Source organism: Phocoena sinus, chromosome 21 (genome assembly GCF_008692025.1).
Source record: "Phocoena sinus isolate mPhoSin1 chromosome 21, mPhoSin1.pri, whole genome shotgun sequence".
Taxonomy (NCBI): Eukaryota; Metazoa; Chordata; class Mammalia; order Artiodactyla; family Phocoenidae; genus Phocoena; species Phocoena sinus.
The window spans coordinates 11,909,609-11,929,449 of NC_045783.1; the positions used below are offsets into that span (position 1 = coordinate 11,909,609).

The 19,841-nt window shown below is 43.6% G+C and overlaps 1 protein-coding gene and 1 long non-coding RNA gene across 2 annotated transcripts in view; both read right to left on the reverse strand.

Annotated features, from left to right (window-relative positions):
* The window catches only part of LOC116746898, a 70,598-nt gene that overhangs the window by 16,737 nt on the left and 34,020 nt on the right, over positions 1–19,841 (reverse strand). The gene's annotated exons all lie outside the window — the stretch shown is intronic.
* Positions 1–19,841, reverse strand: part of LOC116746657 — a 37,393-nt gene that overhangs the window by 2,841 nt on the left and 14,711 nt on the right. Inside the window, exons 3-4 of the long non-coding RNA XR_004347824.1 lie at positions 4,432–4,654; positions 3,175–3,650 (exon numbers count right to left, since the gene is read on the reverse strand). This is a non-coding gene — a long non-coding RNA (uncharacterized LOC116746657). The remainder of the gene's footprint in view (positions 1–3,174; positions 3,651–4,431; positions 4,655–19,841) is intronic.

Consider the following 19,841-nt stretch of genomic DNA (forward strand, 5'->3'; position numbering starts at 1 on the left):
GTGCAAGATCTTCACAGAGAAAACAACAAACGTGTTATTAAAAAATATAAAGGAAGAATTTAATAAATGGGGAAAAATTTCATGGTTAGAAATTTTACCCAATTTCGTGGATAGAAAGATTCAATTTTGTAAGTGAATTCTCCAAAATCTTTAAATTCAATGAAAATTCAATCAAAACTCCATCAAAATATATGGGGAACTTAAAAAACTGATTTTAGAGAATATGTGTAAAGAAATAGCTTAAGAAATGCTTGGGGGCTTCCCTGGGGGTTTCCCTGGTGGTGTAGTGGTTAAGGATCCGCCTGCCAATGCAGGGGACACGGGTTCGAGCCCTGGTCCGGGAAGATCCCACATGCCGTGGAGCAGCTAAGCCTGCGAGCCACAACTACTGAGCCCGAGAGCCACAGCTACTGAGCCTGCATGCCACAACTACTGAAGCCTGCACGCCTAGAGTCCATGCTCTGCAACAAGAGAAGGCACTGCAATGAGAAGCCTGCACACCACAACAAAGACCCAATGCATCCAAAAATAAATTAATTAATTAAATTTAAAAAAAAGAGAAAGAAATGCTTGGAATGATACACTACCTGTAATTGGCTTCAAAAGAATATGGGGCAGGGGTGGGGGGACCAAGGGGGAGGCGTAGATGAAAACAGATCAGGCATGAATTGATTATCACTGCAGCTGGAATTGGGCTATCCTATTGGTCTACTTTTGTATGTTTAAAATTTTCTATAATATAAGGTTAAAAAAATTTGAGAAGGAAAAATACCAAAACTCTTTTTTTGAGAAAAAGCCAAATTGGGAGAATTTACAAGAAAGTGAATATATCAAAGGTACAGTCATAAAGACTGTGACAACAGTACAGCAGTAGAAAAATAGACCAAGGGAAAAGAAGAGCTCAGAAGCAGTCTTGTGTGTATTTGGGAATTTGGTAATCTGATGATGGTGATGTCACAGGTCAGTAGGAAACACGGACATTCAATATATAATGTGGGGAGACTGGGTCTCTTTATCGGGAAAACCTGTTAAACAAGATTCCTGCTTTATGAATACGACAAATTAAAGCCTAAATGTGACCAACCAAAAACTAGTAGGATGAAATATAGGTAATATAGGATTTTGTGATCATGAACATAGTGTGAAAAGAGAAAGGGGCAGAATAATTAATACAGCATGGTGCCACTTAATGTAAAGTAACACTTTCAAAAATATGTTTGTGTAATGGACACATGTACATATGTAAATTTTTAAAAAAGGAATATAAAAATACAAACCACCAAACTGTTTACCACTGGGTGAGTGAGGACAGGCCTCTGTGTTGTTCGTAAAGGATTCCTAAGCTACATCTATTATGTATTTTTTCTTTTAAAAGGATTAGAAACAAGTATGACAAAATATATAGTTAAATTTGGGTTATGGAAACAATGTGTTTTGTAAAAGTTCTTTATACTTTTCCTGTATCTTTAATTTTTTTTCAAAAATGCAAGAAGACAAAGAAATAAGAAATCATTCAAAGAAATAACATCACTTAGAGTCAAGACAAGCTCTCCTAGGAAAAAAACAGAAGGAAGAGCTGTAAGGGCTCCAAGGAGAGACTGCAGGACAAGGACAGAGGATCAGGAGTGGATGGAGGAGGAAGAAGCCAGGAGGTGAAAAGCTCCTACAGACGCCATCAGAAGTAGGAGAAGCAGGTGGGAAACGCTGTCCTGGACACAGGGAGCAAACCTGAAGTCACTCAGGGTGCTGGGCACGCACAGTGCAAAGCGGTTAAGTGACTCGGGGGCCAGGGAATGATGTGGAGATGATGGGAAAATAACGTGTGTATAACTGGTGCTCCTAAAGAAAGAAACCAGAAGAGAAAAAAATTAAAGATATGAGTGCATAAAGTTAACTTTAAAAAATGAAAAATTTTTATCTTTTGGCCTTATGTTCCAGGAAACAAAAGTGATACAAGAAGATGGATATAGGGGCTTCCCTGGTGGCGCAGTGGTTGAGAGTCCGCCTGCCGATGCGGGGGACACGGGTTCGTGCCCTGGTCCGGGAAGATTCCACATGCCGCGGAGCGGCTGGGCCCGTGAGCCACGGCCGCTGAGCCTGCGCGTCCGGAGCCTGTGCTCCGCAACGGGAGAGACCACAACAGTGAGAGGCCCATGTACCGCCAAAAAAAAAAAAAAAGAAAAAAAAGAAAATGGATATAAAATACCTTGATGAAGTAACTCAACTTCAAGGAGAAAGAAAGACCCCTGGTTTCTAGAAGGGAAAGTATCAAAGGCAGGAAGAGGTCCAGAAGCCAGAGCCAGGGGAGGGGCCTGGGGGTGCCAGGCAGAGGGAGGGGGTCTGTCATAGCTGCTGGCTGGCTCACACAAGAGGGAGGGGTCCTTGTGGGCCTTGGGCAGGGACAAAGGTGATCCACACCCAAGGAACCAGCCGAAGGCAGCTTCTCGAATGCTTAATCATGGGTCTGAATGCCCTGCATTGGATCAAACTCCGTAGGAAAGCTCAGGAAGGGCCCCTAAGGGGCACCAGCTAATCTTTCAATTACTGACAAGACCGGATCAGGGAGCTTAACTGATTTTTCCAATACTCCACAGCTGATTAAAGAGAGCCAGAACTCCTTCTAGCTTTTATTGGATTCTTAATCTGCTGCTCTTTGTTGGAAAGATCAAATGTATAATATTTGTAGTTTTCTCCATTTATTTTTTAAAATAATGTATTTTAAAAACATTTTATATTCATATATTTACACATAGATTATATATCATAGAAAATATTTATATAATATATAATATAGAACTATATAGAATACTATATATAGTATAGCTATATATTATGGTTATAACATATGTAACTATAATACTATATACTATTATACTATATATACTAAATATTTTATATACAATATAGTATAATTATATTGTATATATAGTATTCTACATATATAGAATATATGGAATATTTAATACATTCTATATGTCATATACCATATGTAATATATAATTACATACTAAATACTAGATAATACAAATTGTTACGTAATCTGCTACAGAAGTATACATACATACATAACTATACATATATATACATATACATACATAACTATACATATGATAACTTAAAATATATAACGCATGTCATACGCATGCATAACTGAGAACAGTGTCAGCGGCTCACCTGGCGGTGCCCTCCTTGCTGACTCGGCCAGAGGGCATTTCTGCGTCTGTATCTTCTTCCTTCTATTCTTCAGCCGTCTCAGTACCTCCGACCCCTCCCCAGGAGGCTCTTCCGCAGCCTCCTGTCTCCCAGGGTTACACTAGCTCCATCCGTGACAAGACCGCGTTTGTATTTTCTCATTTGTGGCACTTCTTTCTCTTTCCTACAACGTTACAGTACATCAAGCTTGGAGCACCGTTTCCCCAAGGGTCACTCCCCCGTGGCCTCTGCGGGACATTCTGTGGCACTTGGCACTCGACCACATTGTGCAGATGAGGTGCAGACATTGCTTCTCCTCTGTGCCTTCGGAATTGTGCTTCACGGGTTGAGAAAAATCTTACTTAAATAAACTCTGTGAGGCTGGGATTCAAAGCAGGAAGCAGCTGCGACTGAAACTTCCTACTGGACAATCATCTGTTTAAACAGCAAGAAGCAGCCTGTGAAATCAAAAGTAAACGCAAAGATGCCTTTGGACAATGTATCAAAGGGACTGAAAACCAATCCTGCTTAATCCTTCTAAACGCTGCATCTCCCCAGCAGGAACGCAACCTGCCAATTAGGGAAACAAGACAAACACAATCTCTTGGGGCTGCGCGGTGTATTTAATGAGACCTTTGAAGGGGAAGCCAGTTGCAGGCCTAACATCTCCGTGGGCAGAACAGGGAGAAGTCAGCACCCCAAGGGGAGAGAATGCCAGGAAGTGCCAGAATTATGCAAACGGTACGGGGGAAGCTAAAAACAGACCTTCACGGGTAACATCCTGTAAGGAAGCCCATGGATCTCCTAACAGAATCAACACAGTTGCCCTGCCAGGCACCTGAGAGCATCTGGTCTGAGGTGGGAGCAGCCAGCCTCAGTCGGGTGCCGGGCTCCCCCCTCCAGTGTTGTCGACTCCGGGCACCATGTACGGTTCGGCTCCTGCATCTCTGACTAACGTCCCTCCCCCTCCCCAGCCCTGACACCCACCGTTCCAGTCCCTGATCCCATGAATGTGACACTTTCAGATGCCCCATGTGAGTAGGATCATGTGTGCTTGTCCTGTGATGCCTCATTTCCCTGGGCGTATGTCCTCCAGGTTCATCCATTCCACTGCATATTAAGAATTCCCTTCTTTTCCAGCAGCCTCGGCGTGTGCTGTAACCTCCCCCACTCCCCCCTTATCACCAGTGTCAGTTCTTGTTTGGTCATATCGGATATGTCTTTGGCTCTGTTACCTACATGGTGTTCTAGAACGTGGACTTGAGTTGGAGCAGTGGACATCGGACTCCAAAGGAGGTGCTGGGTCCAGGAGGATAAGGTGCAGGGAGAGTCAGCTCATCATAGGCAAGGAGACGTGAGGAGGCAGCCTCAGCCCTCCTCACCTTCACTCAGTGGAGCTCCTGGGCTGACAGTCTGGTGGCTGCTCCGCCTTTCAGACCCCAGTGTGACGACCAGCTGGAAGCTGCTGGGAGATTAATTTTCCGATTATGTAATGTTGCGGAAACGCAGAAGACCCTGGAAAGTCACTTGAAGTGAACATACGGGCTGTGACATCTCATCTATGAATTTCGTCAGCAGAAAACACATGGCTTGGGAGCTTCAAGATGGCGGAAGAGTAAGATGCGGAGATCACCTTCCTCCCCACAAATACATCAGAAATACATCTACACGTGGAACAACTCCTACAGAACACCTACTGAACGCTGGCAGAAGACCTCAGACCTCCCAAAAGGCAAGAAGCTCCCCACGTACCTGGGTAGGGCAAAAGAAAAAAGAATAAACAGAGACAAAAGGATAGGGACAGGACCTGCACCAGTGGGAGGGAGCCGTGAAGGAGGAAAGGTGTCCACACACTAGGAAGCCCCTTCGTGGGGGGAGACTGCGGGTGGCGGAGGTGGGGGAGCTTCGGAGCCGCGGAGGAGAGCACAGCAACAGGGGTGCGGAGGGGAAAGCAGGGGGATTCCCGCACAGAGGATCGGTGCCAACTGGCACTCACCAGCCCGAGAGGCTTGTCTGCTCACCCGCTGGGGCGGGCGGGTCTGGGAGCTGAGGCTCGGGCTTCGGTCAGATCCTAGGGAGAGAACTGGGGTTGGCAGCGTGAACACAGCCTACAGGGGGTTAGTGCGCCACGGCTGGCCGGCAGGGAGTCCAGGGAAAAGCCTGGACCTGCCGAAGAGGCAAGAGACTTTTTCTTCCCTCTTTGTTTCCTGGTGCGCGAGGAGAGGGGATTCAGAGCGCCGCTTAAAGGAGCTCCAGACACGCGGGCGAGCTGCGCCTATCAGCGCGGATCCCAGAGACGGGCATGAGACGCTAAAGCTGCTGCTGCCGCCACCAAGAAGCCTGTGTGTGAGCACAGGTCACTCTCCACGCCGCCCCTCCCGGGAGCCTGTGTAGCCCGCCACTGCCAGGGTCCCGCGATCTAGGGACAACTTCCCCGGGAGAACGCACGGCGCGCCTCAGGTTGGTGCAACGTCATGGTGGCCTCTGCCGCCGCAGGCTCGCCCTGTACTCCGTGCCCCTCCCTCCCCCCCGGCCTGAGTGAGCCAGAGCCCCCGAAGCAGCTGCTCTTTTAACCCCGTCCTGTCTGAGCGAAGCACAGACGCCCTCAGGCGACCTACACGCAGAGGCGGGGCCATATCCAAAGCTGAACCCCAGGAGCTGTGTGAATAAAGAAGAGAAAGGGAAATCTCTCCCAGCAGCCTCGGGAGCAGTGGATTAAATCTCCACCATCAACTTGATGTGCCTGCATCTGTGGAATACCTGAAAAGACAACGAATCACCCCAAATTGAGGAGGTGTACATTGGGAGCAATGATACATATATATATATCCCTTTTTCTCTTTTTGTGAGTGTGTATGTGTATGCTTCTGTGTGTGATTTTTTCTGTATAGCTTTGCTTTTACCATTTGTTCCAGGGTTCTGTCTGTCCTTTTTTTTCTATTACTTAAAAAATTTTTTTTTCATAATAATTTTTTTATTTTAATAACTTTATTTTATTTTACTTTATTTTATCTTCTTCTTTCTTTCCTTCTTTTTTTTCCTCCCTTTTATTCTGAGCCATGTGGAGGACAGGCTCTTGGTGCTCCAGCCAGGTGTCAGGGCTGGGCCACTGAGGTGGGAGAACCAAGTTCAGGACACTGGTCCACAAGAGACCTCCCAGCACCACGTAATATCAAATGGTGAAAATCTCCCAGAGATCTCCATCTCAACGCCAAGACCCAGCTCCACTCAATGACCAGCAAGCTACAGTACTGGACACCCTATGCCAAACAACTAGCAAGACAGGAACACAACCCCATCCATTAGCACAGAGGCTGCCTAAAATCATAATAAGACCACAGAAACCCCAAAACACACCACCAGATGTGGACCTGCCCACAAGAAAGACAAGATCCAGCCTCATCCACCAGAACACAGGCACTAGTCCCCTCCACCAGGAAGCCTACACAACCCACTGAACCAACCTTAGCCACTGGGGACAGACACCAAAAACAACGGAAACTACAAACGTGCAGCCTACGAAAAGGAGACCCCAAACACAGTAAGTTAAACAGAATGAGAAGACAGAGAAACACACAGCAGATGAAGGAGCAAGGTAAAAACCCACCAGACCTAACAAATGAGGAGGAAATAGGCAGTCTATCTGAAAAAGAATTCAGAATAATGATAGTAAAGATGATACAAAATCTTGGAAATAGAATGGAGAAAATACAAGAAACGTTTAACAAGGACCTAGAAGAACTAAAGGGCAAACAAACAGAGATGAACAACACAAAAAATGAAATTTAAAATTCTCTAGAAGGGATCAGTAGCAGAATAACCGAGGCAGAAGAACAGATAAGTGACCTGGACGATAAAATAGTGGAAATAACTACTGCAGAGCAGAATAAAGAAAAAAGAATGAAAAGAACTGAGGACAGTCTCAGAGACCTCTGGGACAACATTAAACACACCAACATTTGAACTATAGGGGTCCCAGAAGAAGAAGAGAAAAAGAAAAGGACTGAGAAAATATTTGAAGAGATTATAGTTGAAAACTTCCCTAATATGGGAAAGGAAATAGTTAATCAAGTCCAGGAAGCACAGAGAGTCCCATACAGGATAAATCCAAGGAGAAACACGCCAAGACACATATTAATCAAACTATCAAAAATTAAATACAAAGAACAAATATTAAAAGCAGAAAGGGAAAAACAACAAGTAACACATAAGGGAACCCCCATAAGGTTAACAGCTGATCTTTCAGCAGAAACTCTGCAAACCAGAAGGGAGTGGCAGGACATATTTAAAGTGATGAAAGAGAAAAACCTACAACCAAGATTATGCTGCCCAGCAAGGATCTCATTCAGATTTGATGGAGAAATTAAAAGCTTTACAGACAAGCAAAAGCTAAGAGAATTCAGCACCACCAAACTACCTTTATAACAAATGCTAAAGGAACTTCTCTAGGCAGGAAACACAAGAGAAGGAAAAGACCTCCAATAATAAACCCAAAACAATCAAGAAAATGGGAATAGGAACATACATATCAATAATTACCTTAAATGTAAATGGATTAAATGCCCCAACCAAAAGACATAGACTGGCTGAATGGATACAAAAACAAGATCGTATATATGCTGTCTACAAGAGACCCACTTCAGACCGAGGGACACATACAGACTGAAAGTGAGGGGATGGAAAAAGATATTCCATGCAAATGTAAATCAAAAGAAAGCTGGAGTAGCAATTCTCATATCAGACAGAGTAGACTTTAAAACAAAGACTATTACAAGAGACTATGAAGGACACTAGATAATGATCAAGGGATCAATCCAAGAAGAAGATATAACAATTGTAAATATTTATGCACACAACATAGGAGCACCTCAATACATAAGGCATATACTAACAGCCATAAAAGGGGAAATCGACAGTAACAAAATCATAGTAGGGGACTTTTAACACCCCACTTTCACCAATGGACAGATCATCCAAAATGAAAATAAATAAGGAAACACAAGCTTTAAATGATACATTAAACAAGATGGACTTAATTGATATTTATAGGACATTCCATCCAAAAACAACACAATACACATTCTTCTCAAGTGCTCATGGAACATTCTCCAGGATAGATCATATCTTGGGTCACAAATCAAGCTTTGGTAAATTTAAGTAAATTGAAATTGTATCAGTATCTTTTCTGACCACAACGCTATGAGACTAGGTATCAATTACAGGAAAGAATCTGTAAGAAATACAAACACATAGAGGTTAAACAACACCCTACTTAATAACCAAGAGATCACTGAAGAAATCAAAGAGGAAATCAAAAAATACCTAGAAACAGATGACAATGAAAACACAACTACCCAAAACCTATGGGATGCAGCAAAAGCAGTTCTAAGAGGGAAGTTTATAGCTATACAAGCCTACCTTAAGAAACAATAAACATCTCAAATAAACAACCTAACCTTACACCTGAAGCAATTAGAGAAAGAAGAACAAAAAAACCCAAAGTTAGCAGAAGGAAAGAAATCATAAAGATCAGATCAGAAATAAATGAAAAAGAAATGACGGAAACGATAGCAAAGATCAACAAAACTAAAAGCTGCTTCTTTGAGAAGATAAACAAAATTGATAAACCATTAGCCAGACTTATCAAGAAAAAAAGGGAGAAGACTCAAATCAATAGAATTAGAAATGAAAGAGGAGAAGTAACAACTGACACTGCAGAAATACAAAGGATCATGAGAGATTACTACAAGCAACTCTATGCCAATAAAATCAACAACCTGGAAGAAATGGACAAATTCTTGGAAACGCACAACCTTCCAAGACTGAACCAGGAAGAAATAGAAAATATGAACAGACCAATCACAAGCACTGAAATTGAAACTGTTATTAAAAACCTTCCAACAAACAAAAGCCCAGGACCAGATGGCTTCACAGGCGAATTCTATGAAATTCTAAATTCTACTTAGAGAAGAGCTAACACCTATCCTTCTCAAACTCTTCCAAACTATAGCAGAGGGAGGAACACTCCCAAATTCATTCTACGAGGCCACCATCACTCTGATACCAAAACCAGACAAAGATGTCACAAAGAAAGAAAACTACAGGCCAATATCACTGATGAACATAAATACAAAATCCTCAACAAAATACTAGCAAACAAAATCCAACAGCACATTAAACGGATCATACACTATGATCAAGTGGGGTTTATCCCAGGAATGCAGGGATTCTTCAATATATGCAAATCAATCAACGTGATACACCATATTAACAAACTGAAGGAGAAAAACCATATGATCATCTCAATCGATGCAGAAAAAGCTTTCAACAAAATTCAACACCCATTTATGATAAAAACCCTCCAGAAAGTAGGCATAGAGGGAACTTTCCTCAACATAATAAAGGCCATATATGACAAACCCACAGCCAACATCATCCTCAATGGTGAAAAACTGAAACCATTTCCACTAAGATCAGGAACAAGACAAGGTTGCCCACTCTCACCACTATTAGTCAAAATAGTTTTGGAAGTTTTAGCCACAGCAATCAGAGAAGAAAAAGAAGTAAAAGGAATCCAAATCCGAAAAGAAGAAGTAAAGCTGTCACTGTTTGCAGATGACGTGATACTATACATAGAGAATCCTAAGGATGCTACCAGAAAACTACTAGAACTAATCAATGAATTTGGTAAAGTAGCAGGATACAAAATTAATGCAGAGAAATCTCTTGCATTCCTATACACTAATGATGAAAAATCTGAAAGGGAAATTAAGAAAACAGTCCCATTTACCACTGCAACAAAAAGAATAAAATACCTAGGAATAAACCTACCTAAGGAGACAAAAGACCTGTATGCAGAAAATTATAAGACACTGATGAGAGAAATTAGAGATGATACAAATAGAGAAGAGATATACCATGTTCTTGGATTGGAAACATCAACATTGTGAAAATGACTGTACTACCCAAAGCAATCTACACATTCAATGCAATCCCTATCAAACTACCACTGGCATTTTTCACAGAACTAGAACAAAAAATTTCACAATTTGTATGGAGACAAAAAAGACCCCAAATAGCAAAAGCAATCTTGAGAAAGAAAAACGGAGCTGGAGGAATCAGGCTCCCTGACTTCAGACTATACTACAAAGCTACAGTAATCAAGACAGTATGGTACTGGCACAAAAACAGAAATATAGATCAATGGAACAGGATAGAAAGCCCAGAGATAAACCCACGCACATATGGTCACCTTATGTTTGATAAAGGAGGCAAGAATATACAATGGAGAAAAGACAGCCTCTTCAATAAGTGGTGCTTGGAAAACTGGACAGCTACGTATAAGGGAATGAAATTAGAACACTCCCTAACACCATACACAAAAATAAACTCAAAATAGATTAAAACCTAAATGTAAGGCCAGACACCATCAAACTCTTAGACGAAAACATATGCAGAACACTCTATGACATAAATCACAGCAAGATCCTTTTTGACCCACCTCCTAGAGAAACGGAAATAAAAACAAAAATAAACAAATGGGACCTAATGAAACTTAAAAGCTTTTGCACAGCAAAGGAAACCATAAACAAGACGAAAAGATGACCCTCAGAATGGGAGAAAATATTTGCAAATGAAGCAACTGACAAAGGATTAATCTCCAAAACATACAGGCAACTCATGCAGCTCAATATCAAGAAAAACAAACAACCAAATCCAAAAATGTGCAGAAGACCTAAAAAGAGATTTCTCCAAAGAAGGTATAGAGATTGCCAACAAACACATGAAAGAATGCTCAACATCATTAATCATTAGAGAAATGCAAATCAAAACTACAATGAGATATCATCTCACACTGGTCAGTATGGCCATCATCAAAAAACCTACAAACAATAAATGCTGGAGAGGGTGTGGAGAAAACGGAACCTTCTTGCACTGTTGGTGGGAGTGTAAATTGATACAACCACTATGAAGAACAGTATGGAGGTTCCTTAAAAAACTGAAAATAGAACTACCATATGACCCAGCAACCCCACTCCTGGGCATATACCCTGAGAAAACCATGATTCAAAAAGAGTCATGTACCAAAATGTTCATTGCCGCTCAATTTACAATAGTGAGGACATGGAAGCAACCTAAGTGTCCCTCAACAGATGAATGGATAAAGAAGATATGGCACATATATACAATGGAATATTACTCAGCCATAACAAGGAACGAAACTGAGTTATTTGTAGTGAGGTGGATGGACCTAGAGACTGTCATACAGAGTGATGTAAGTCAGAAAGAGAAAAACAAATACCATATGCTAACACATATATATGGAATATTAAAAAAAAAAGAAAGAAAATCATCAGAAGAACCTACGGGCAAGATGGGAATAAACTTGCAGACCTACTAGAGAATGGACTTGAGGATATGGGGAGGGGGAAGAGTAAGCTGGGACAAAGTGAGAGAGTGGCATGGACATATATACACTACCAAACGTAAAATGGATAGCTAGTGGGAAGCAGCCACATAGCACAGGGAGATCAGCTCCGTGCTTTGTGACCACCTAGAGGGGTGGGATAGGGAGGGTGGGAGGAAGGGAGGGAGACGCAAGAGGGAAGAGATATGGGGACATATGTATATGCATGACTGATTTACTTTGTTATAAAGCAGAAACTGACACACCATTGTAAAGCAATTATACTGTAATAAAGATGTTAAAAAAAAGACTAAAAAATAAAACTAAAAAAAAAAAGAAAACACATGGCTTCATCAATGATATGGCATTTGATTACATTTAATCATGTAAAGTTATTATCACAATTAGGCCATATAAAGTCACCAGTAAGTGCTTTATTGAATTCATTAGCAGGTGTGAAAGGTCGCTGGGGAACATGTAATCTCGAAAGGCTCAGGAAATTGGCAAATAAAATGACAGAGAATCTCACACACGGGTTGCTCTTTATAAACCAAAACACACTATGTCCTCTGGGACAGACCCCAGGTTTCCCTACGGCTCCCCTGGAGACCTGACATCCCACTGTCCCGTGGGCAGCTGGTGGATCTGGACTCCTGCCTGGGTGTGTGGGTCCAGCTCTGCAAACCACTGAGACCCCTGGTAGTCCGGAGTCCCAGCCCCTCACTGGCCCTCAGTGGAGCTCTGCAGTTCAAACAAGACGAGGCTGTGGGGAGACTAGGAAAGTGATTCCTCTTTCCAGCCAGCTTAGTCTAGCCTGTCTTGACTCATGCCCCCATCTCTCATTCCAAGAATTAACACCGATTTCTTGTGAAATTTGCCTGTTTGCCCTCTGTATGCATTTCAGCAGCTCGTGAGAACCCGTGAGCATCTTGGGCTGCGGTCACTTGCACTCCAGGGGCTGCTTCCCAAGCCTCCGGCGCCAAGGCCCAGGCTGACCGTTACTCACCCCTCCTAGCCAGGCGTGTTTTGGGGGTTTGCACAGTTTAGAAAGTGGGGTGAGGGCGCCTTAGTCTTGGTAATGATACTCCAGGTGGTGAGGTTCAGACAGCTGGGAAGCTGGCAGCGCCCCAGGATCTCAGAGCATCTGAGGGTTAGAGTCCGTTTCCAGAAGAAACTAAAACCTGGGTTCTGCGTTGCCAAGATCTAGGGTCAGGCCCGCTCCGCTTGCACTCACGCTCTTTCCTTTCTCACTCATCCTGAGCCGAGCCGTGCTTCTCTCCCTCCCGGAAGCGATGCATCGAGGGTGCAAGCTCCCCAGGCCTGGAAGACCCACGACCAGGAAGCGACCCTGGAGACGAGAACCTGCACTTGTCTCAGGAAAGCAGAGAGGTCCCAGGAGGCGGTGGGTGAGCCCAGCGGGGTGAGCCTGCCGGCAACCCGAACCTCGGCATCGGTAAACTGTCTGCAGCCGGGCGGGACTTGCTGGCACCGGGGCCTCCTTCCTCTCCTGGCACTTGGACCATCCAGATGTTTCTGTTCGTCCTCTGCGATCTTCTGCTCCCTTTCGAATCATCCCCTTTTCGCCAGCTCTCCAGTCGAGGCTGAGATTTGAAGCTTCCTTCCTCCTGGACCATCCAGCTCGAATTCCGTGATGCAAAGAGCAGGTGCCGTTCTCTGGTGTTTCCCACTTCCTGGGGGTGCAGCTGGTGACCTTGTTCAGCCAGAAGATATGCTTTGTGAGGGCTCAAACTGAGGCTGAGTATTTTCTGTGTATTAATATAAGGACCTGTCTGGTCTGGACTGTACTTCTTGTGACTCAGTGATAATGGGCAATTACAAAGCCCGTAATTACACTTTGAAACTGGATGCCATTCCTTAGAGTTTTCAAAGCTTGGCCCCTGATTGGTTCCAGGTCAGGAAGACATGTTAAATGTTTGTAATATGCTTAGTTTCAAGCAAAATTAACCTGCAAAATTGACCTTGCAGCAGTAAACTGCTAACCTTGAAAAGCACTCTTTTTTTTTCCCTCTCAGAATGGGGAGCTCCGACAGTACATTTTTCCAATAGATATTTCTCAGCTTTGAGAAGGTACATAAAGTGTGTAAGTCAGTATGTACATTTTGGGCTGCTGATTCCCATTCACTGACATATAGTAAATTACAATTTCTATAATTAAGACATTGAAGAATGGCTTAGCATGGCCTGTTTTTGTTGTAAAAATCCAGTTTCATGAAATTTGTGTGAGGAAAAGTAACAAGAGAATTTAGTGTGTTCTTCAAGCTTTAGTTCCTGGCGCGACTGACCTTACATGGATGGAGTGGGCAGGGGTTTGTGGATGTTTCCCTTTGTGGGCCACACAGCTGTGCCCATGACTCAGCTCAATTGTTACAGCAGGAGAGCGGGTAATTCTTAGATGAGCGGCTGTGGCTGCATTTCATTAAAACTTTATTTACAAAAGCAGATGATCACTGAATTTGGCCTGTGGAAATTTATAATTTGCTAATTATAAATTATAATTTGCTAATTCCTGACCTAGAGATTTTAAATATTTACTTAATTCCATTCAACAGAACAGGCCCTGGGCTAAGTAATAATGAGGGAAAAATGAGAAAGACAATTCGGAGTTTATCAGGAGATGATAGTTCTAATTCAATTTCCTTCCTTCCTTCCTTCCTTCCCTCCTTTCTTTCTTTTCTTTCTTTCTTTCTTTTTTGTTTTTTAGGTCACTATGTGTGGCATGCAGGGTCTTAGTTCCCTGACCGGGGATCAGACCCATGCCCACTGCATTGAGAGTGCAGAGTCTTAACCACTAGACTGCCAGGGAAGTCCCTCCAATTCAATTTCTTAACTGGAACTATTTAAAACAAAATATTTTCTTGGATCAGTCTCCTAAGGCAAAAGGAATAAAAGCAAAAATGAACAAATGGAACCAAATTAAACTGAAAAGCTTTTGCATAGCAAAGGAAACCATTGACAAAACGAGAAAACAACCTACAGAGTGGGAGAACATATTTGCTAATGATGTGACCGACAAGGGGTTAATCTCCAAAATATACAAACAGCTCATACAACTCAATGTTGAAAAGACAAACAACTCATTCAAAAAAATGGGCAGAAGGGCTTCCCTGGTGGCGCATTGGTTGAGAGTCCGCCTGCCGATGCAGAGGACATGGGTTCGTGCCCCAGTCCGGGAGGATCCCACATGCCGCAGAGCGGCTGGGCCCGTGAGCCATGGCCGCGGAGCCTGTGCGTCTGGAGCCTGTGCTCCACAATGGGAGAGGCCACAACAGTGAGAGGCCTGCATACAGCAAAAAAAAAAAAAAAAAAAAAAAAATGGGCAGAAGACCTGAATAGACATCTCTACAAAGAAGACATACAGGTGACCAACTGGCCCATGAAAAGATGCTCAACATTGTTAATTATTAGAGAAAAGCAAATCAAAACTGCAATGAGATATCACCTCACACCAGTCAGAATGGCGATCATCAAAAAGTCTACAAATAACCAATGCTGGTAAGGATGTGGAGAAAAGGGAACCTTCCTACACTGTTGGTGGGAATGTAAATTGGTGCAGCCACTATGGAAAACAATGGGGGTTCCTCAAAAAGCTAAAAATAGAGCTACCATATGATCCAGCAATTCTACTCCTGGGTATGTATCTGGAAAAAAATGAAAACACTAATTCAAAAAGATACATGCACCCCAATGTTCATAGCACCACTATTTATAATAGCTAAGACATTGAAGCAACCCAAGTGCCCATCAACAGATGATTGGATTAAGATACACACACACACACACACATATACACACAGTGGAATATTACTCAGCCATAAAAAAGAATGAAATAATGTCATCTGCGGTGACGTGGATGGAGAATATTATATTTAGTGAAGTAAGTCAGAGAAAGATAAATATTGTATGATATCATTTATATGTGGAATCTAAAAAATAATACGAATAAATCTATTTACAAAACAGCAATAGACTTCCACATAGAAAACAAACCTGTGGTTACCAAAGGGGAGAGGGAAAGGGGGAGGGACAAATTAGGGGTATGGGATCAACAGATACAAACTACTATACATACAACAGATAAGCAACAAGGATTTACTGTACAGCACAGGGACTTATAAATATTATCTTGTAATAGCCTATAATGGAGTATAATCTGCAAAAATACTGAATCATCATGCTGTACACCTGAAACTAACATAATATTGTAAATCGACTACACTACTAAGAGCCGGTGCAACGTCCCAGCCTCTTTCCCTCTGCCATGAGGCTGGCAACGCTGCAGATGTGGGAGATTCTTTCTCCGTGGGACTGAGGGTGAAACTGATTGAGCTGGTGAATTGACGAAGCAGCGCCTCTGTTAGCTTGTGAGGGATGACCCTGGGCAAGTAGTGAAGCTTTGCTTTTTTAACCCACAGAGGTTTTCTGAGCTTGTCTGTTACCATGGCAGGGCTTGGTCCGTCCTGATTAATATGGTCAAGAGGGGCTTGAGGCAGAGCTGTCCAGGTGAGGATACAGGGTACCCACTGATTCATCGTTCACACATTTGCCAACTGCTCTGAGACACCTGTGGGGACAAGATGAGTAAAACACGATTCCTGCCTTCAAGGAAATCAGGGCATCACAGGGCAACAGCGGTGGAGCAAAGTGCTGCACAGGATTACCAAGGACAGACACTGTTACATCCCTGGGAAAGCCTGGAATAAACCGTAGGGTACTGAAACTTTCCTAAGAGATTGTAGGGAGTTACATATTCAAGAATCTTATTAAGTGGTTGCTTCTAAAGGGTAGAATTACGGAAGGTTTCAGAAAAGCAAACCCCTGGTGAAAGGCAGCGTCGGTTCTGTCTGAGGAAGGGCAGCCTAACCAATCCAGGATTTCCAAAAGGTGCGCCTGGATAAAAGATACTGTTGTTGTAACCTACATAAGATTTAAAAAAGGAGAGCAAAATGCTGACTTACTGGTACCTTTCTGGAAGGAAACGGGCAACTCTGTTTCTCAGGGGTAAGTGCAGGACCTTATTTGAAGTTCCTCTAAGTGCTCTTCAGAAAACAAGATGTGAGGTGGTTGAGAATCTGCCTGCCAATGCAGGGGACATGGGTTCGAGCCCTGGTCTGGGAAGATCCCACATGCCGTGGAGCAACTAGGCCCGTGAGCCACAGCTACTGAGCCTGCGCGTCTGGAGCCTGTGCTCTGCAACGAGAGAGGCCGCGATAAAGAGAGGCCCGCGCACCGCGATGAAGAGTGGCCCCCGCTCGCCACAACTAGAGAAAGCCCTAGCACAGAAATGAAGACCCAACACAGCCATAAATAAATTAATAAAGCAAACTGTCAACAAGTAAAAATAAATAAACACTAAAAAAAAAAAAAGAGTCCTGCTCTGTCTAAAAGTACTGGTCATCATTGGAGATGATTTTGGAATTTGGTACATTTAACGGAAGCAAATGACTGAAGACTGAAGCCAAGAATGGAAGGCCTGCACTCAGCTGGACACCGTTTGTCTCCGAGGTAGAAGAACCCCCCACAGAGCCGGGGCGTTGTTGGCATCAACAACCTCAGTGGGAGGATTCCCCCAAAGGCAGTTCTCACTCGGCTGCCTTCCCTCCTTCGCCTGGGCAATACCCGCCCTCACCCCCGCAGCAGGCCAGGCGCCTCCTGCCGGGACCGCGCTATGGCAGGTTGGGTGTTCTGGCTCCACTACCCAGACTGCTATTTTCATTTCCCAGCCTCTCTGCCTGAAACAGACTGGAACAGACCGGACTTTGATTCAGAAACTTGTTAAAACAGACCTTCAAGCAAACCCCAAATCAAGGAGTCAACAAGAGCAAAAATTCTTTTTGAGGAGCATTGGGTTCAACACTCTGGAAACTCCCATTAAAACCAGGATCTGGCCAAGGAAGGGAAAAAGGGTGATGGGGAAAATTAATCCCTTTATTTTGGTTATCACATTTTTTTTTTTTTTTGCAGTACGTGGGCCTCTCACTGTTGCAGCCTCTCCTGTTGCGGAGCACAGGCTCCAGACGCGCAGGCTCCGGGTGCGCAGGCTCAGCGGCCATGGCCCATGGGCCCAGCCGCTCTGCGGCATGTAGGATCTTCCCGGACCGGGGCATGAACCTGCGTCCCCTGCATCGGCAGGTGGACTCCCAACCACTGCGCCACCAGGGAAGCCCATGGTTATCACATTTTTAAAGATTAAATCTGGTTGAAAAACCACAGAGACAGTCCCAGACGGAAAACGGCAGGTTTCTCCCCACTTGGAGAGCCTGTGGAAGGAGGGCTGCTGTGGCTTGGTGACCAGTGCTGCGCTGCTCTTCTGAGGTTCACTTGAACAGCCCGGAGATCTGCCTTTTTCTTTGTCACCCGCCCCTCACAGCCCACCCCCTTCCCAAGTCTCTCTCCAAAGGCTCTGCTTCCCTCCCAGAAGCTCAGGATCTGGACAGTCGCAGCACAGGCGCCTCTGACAGCTGACCCAGCGTGGAAGCTGCCTGTGGCCACCGGGTCCTAGTGGAGTCTCAGGAGCTTTAGAAAAAGACCTATCCACTGTCTTGAAAATCAGAAGAAGGACAGTGATTTCATCCTTGTTCTCCTTGTCCTGTGGATATTTCAAAATGGCACCCAGTACACAAAAGTTAACTCAAAATGGATTGAAGACTTGAACATAAAACCTAAAACCATAAAATTCCTAGAAGAAAACATAGGCAGTAAGTTCTGCGAATGGGTCCTGGTGATGATTTTTTTGGATGTGACACCAAAAACAAAGGCAACAAAAGCATAAACAACAAACAAGAGGGACTACATCAAACTAAGACGCTTCTGCACAGCAAAGGAATCCATCAACAAAATGAGAAGGCAACCTACCAAATAGGAGAAAACATCTAACAAGGGGTTAATATCCAAAATATAATAAACTCAAACAACTCAATAGGAAAAAAAAACCCCAATCTTATTTTAAAAATGAGCAGAAGATCTGAAGAGATGTTTCTCTAAAGAAGACATACAAATGCCAACAGGTACATGAAAAGATGCTCAACATCACTCATCACCAGGAAAATACAAATCAAAGCCACAATGAGATATCACCTGACACTGTCAGAATGGCCATCATTAAAAAGACAAGAAATAACAAATGTTGGCAAAGATGTGAAGAAAAGGGAACCCTTGTGCATTGTTGGTGGGAATGTAAATTGGTACAGCCACTATGGAGAACAGTCTGGAGGTTCCTCAAAAAGTTAAAAATAAGGGGGCTTCCCTGGTGGTGCAGTGGTTGAGAATCTGCCTGCCAATGCAGCGGACACGGGTTCGAGCCCTGGTCTGGGAAGATCCCACATGCCACAGAGCAACTGGGCCTGTGAGCCATGGCCACTGAGCCTGCGCGTCTGGAGCCTGTGCTCCGCAACAAAAGAGGCCGCGATAGTGAGAGGCCCGCGCACTGCGATGAAGAGTGGCCCCTGCTCGCCGCAACTAGAGAAAGCCCTCGCACAGAAACGAAGACCCAACACAGCCAAAAATAAATAAATAAATAAATAAAAGGGAAAAAAAAGTTAAAAATTAGGGACTTCCTGGGAGGTCAGTGGTTAAGACTCTGTGCTCCCAATGCAGGGGGCCTGGGTTCCATTCCTGGTCGGGGAACTATATTCTGCATGCCGCAACTAAAGATCCCACGTGCCACAACTAAGACCTGGTGCAGCCAAATAAATAAATAAATATTAAAAAAGTTAAACTATGATATGATCCAGCAATTCCACTTCTGAAGAAAATGAAAACACTAACATGGAAAGATATATGCACCCCCATGTTTACAGCAGCATTTAAATAGCCAAGATATGGAAGCAAACTGAGTGTCCATTGATGGATGAATCAATAAAGAAAAATGTAACACACACGCACACACACACACACACACACACACACACACACACACACGAATACTAGTCAGCCATAGAAAAGGAAATCTTGCCATTTGTGACAACATGGATGGACCTAGAGGGTATTATGCCAAGTAAAATAAGTCAGAGAAAGACAAACACCGTATGATCTCATATGCGGAATTAAAAAAAAAAACAACACATGACAAAAACTGACCTCACGGTTACAGAAAACAGATTGGTGGTTACCAGAGGAAGGATTAGGGGTGGGTGAAATGGGTGCGGGTCCAAAGCTACAAATTTCCAGTTATAAGTCCTGGGACACACTATACTGCACGGTGAGCGTGGTCTCATTCCGAAGC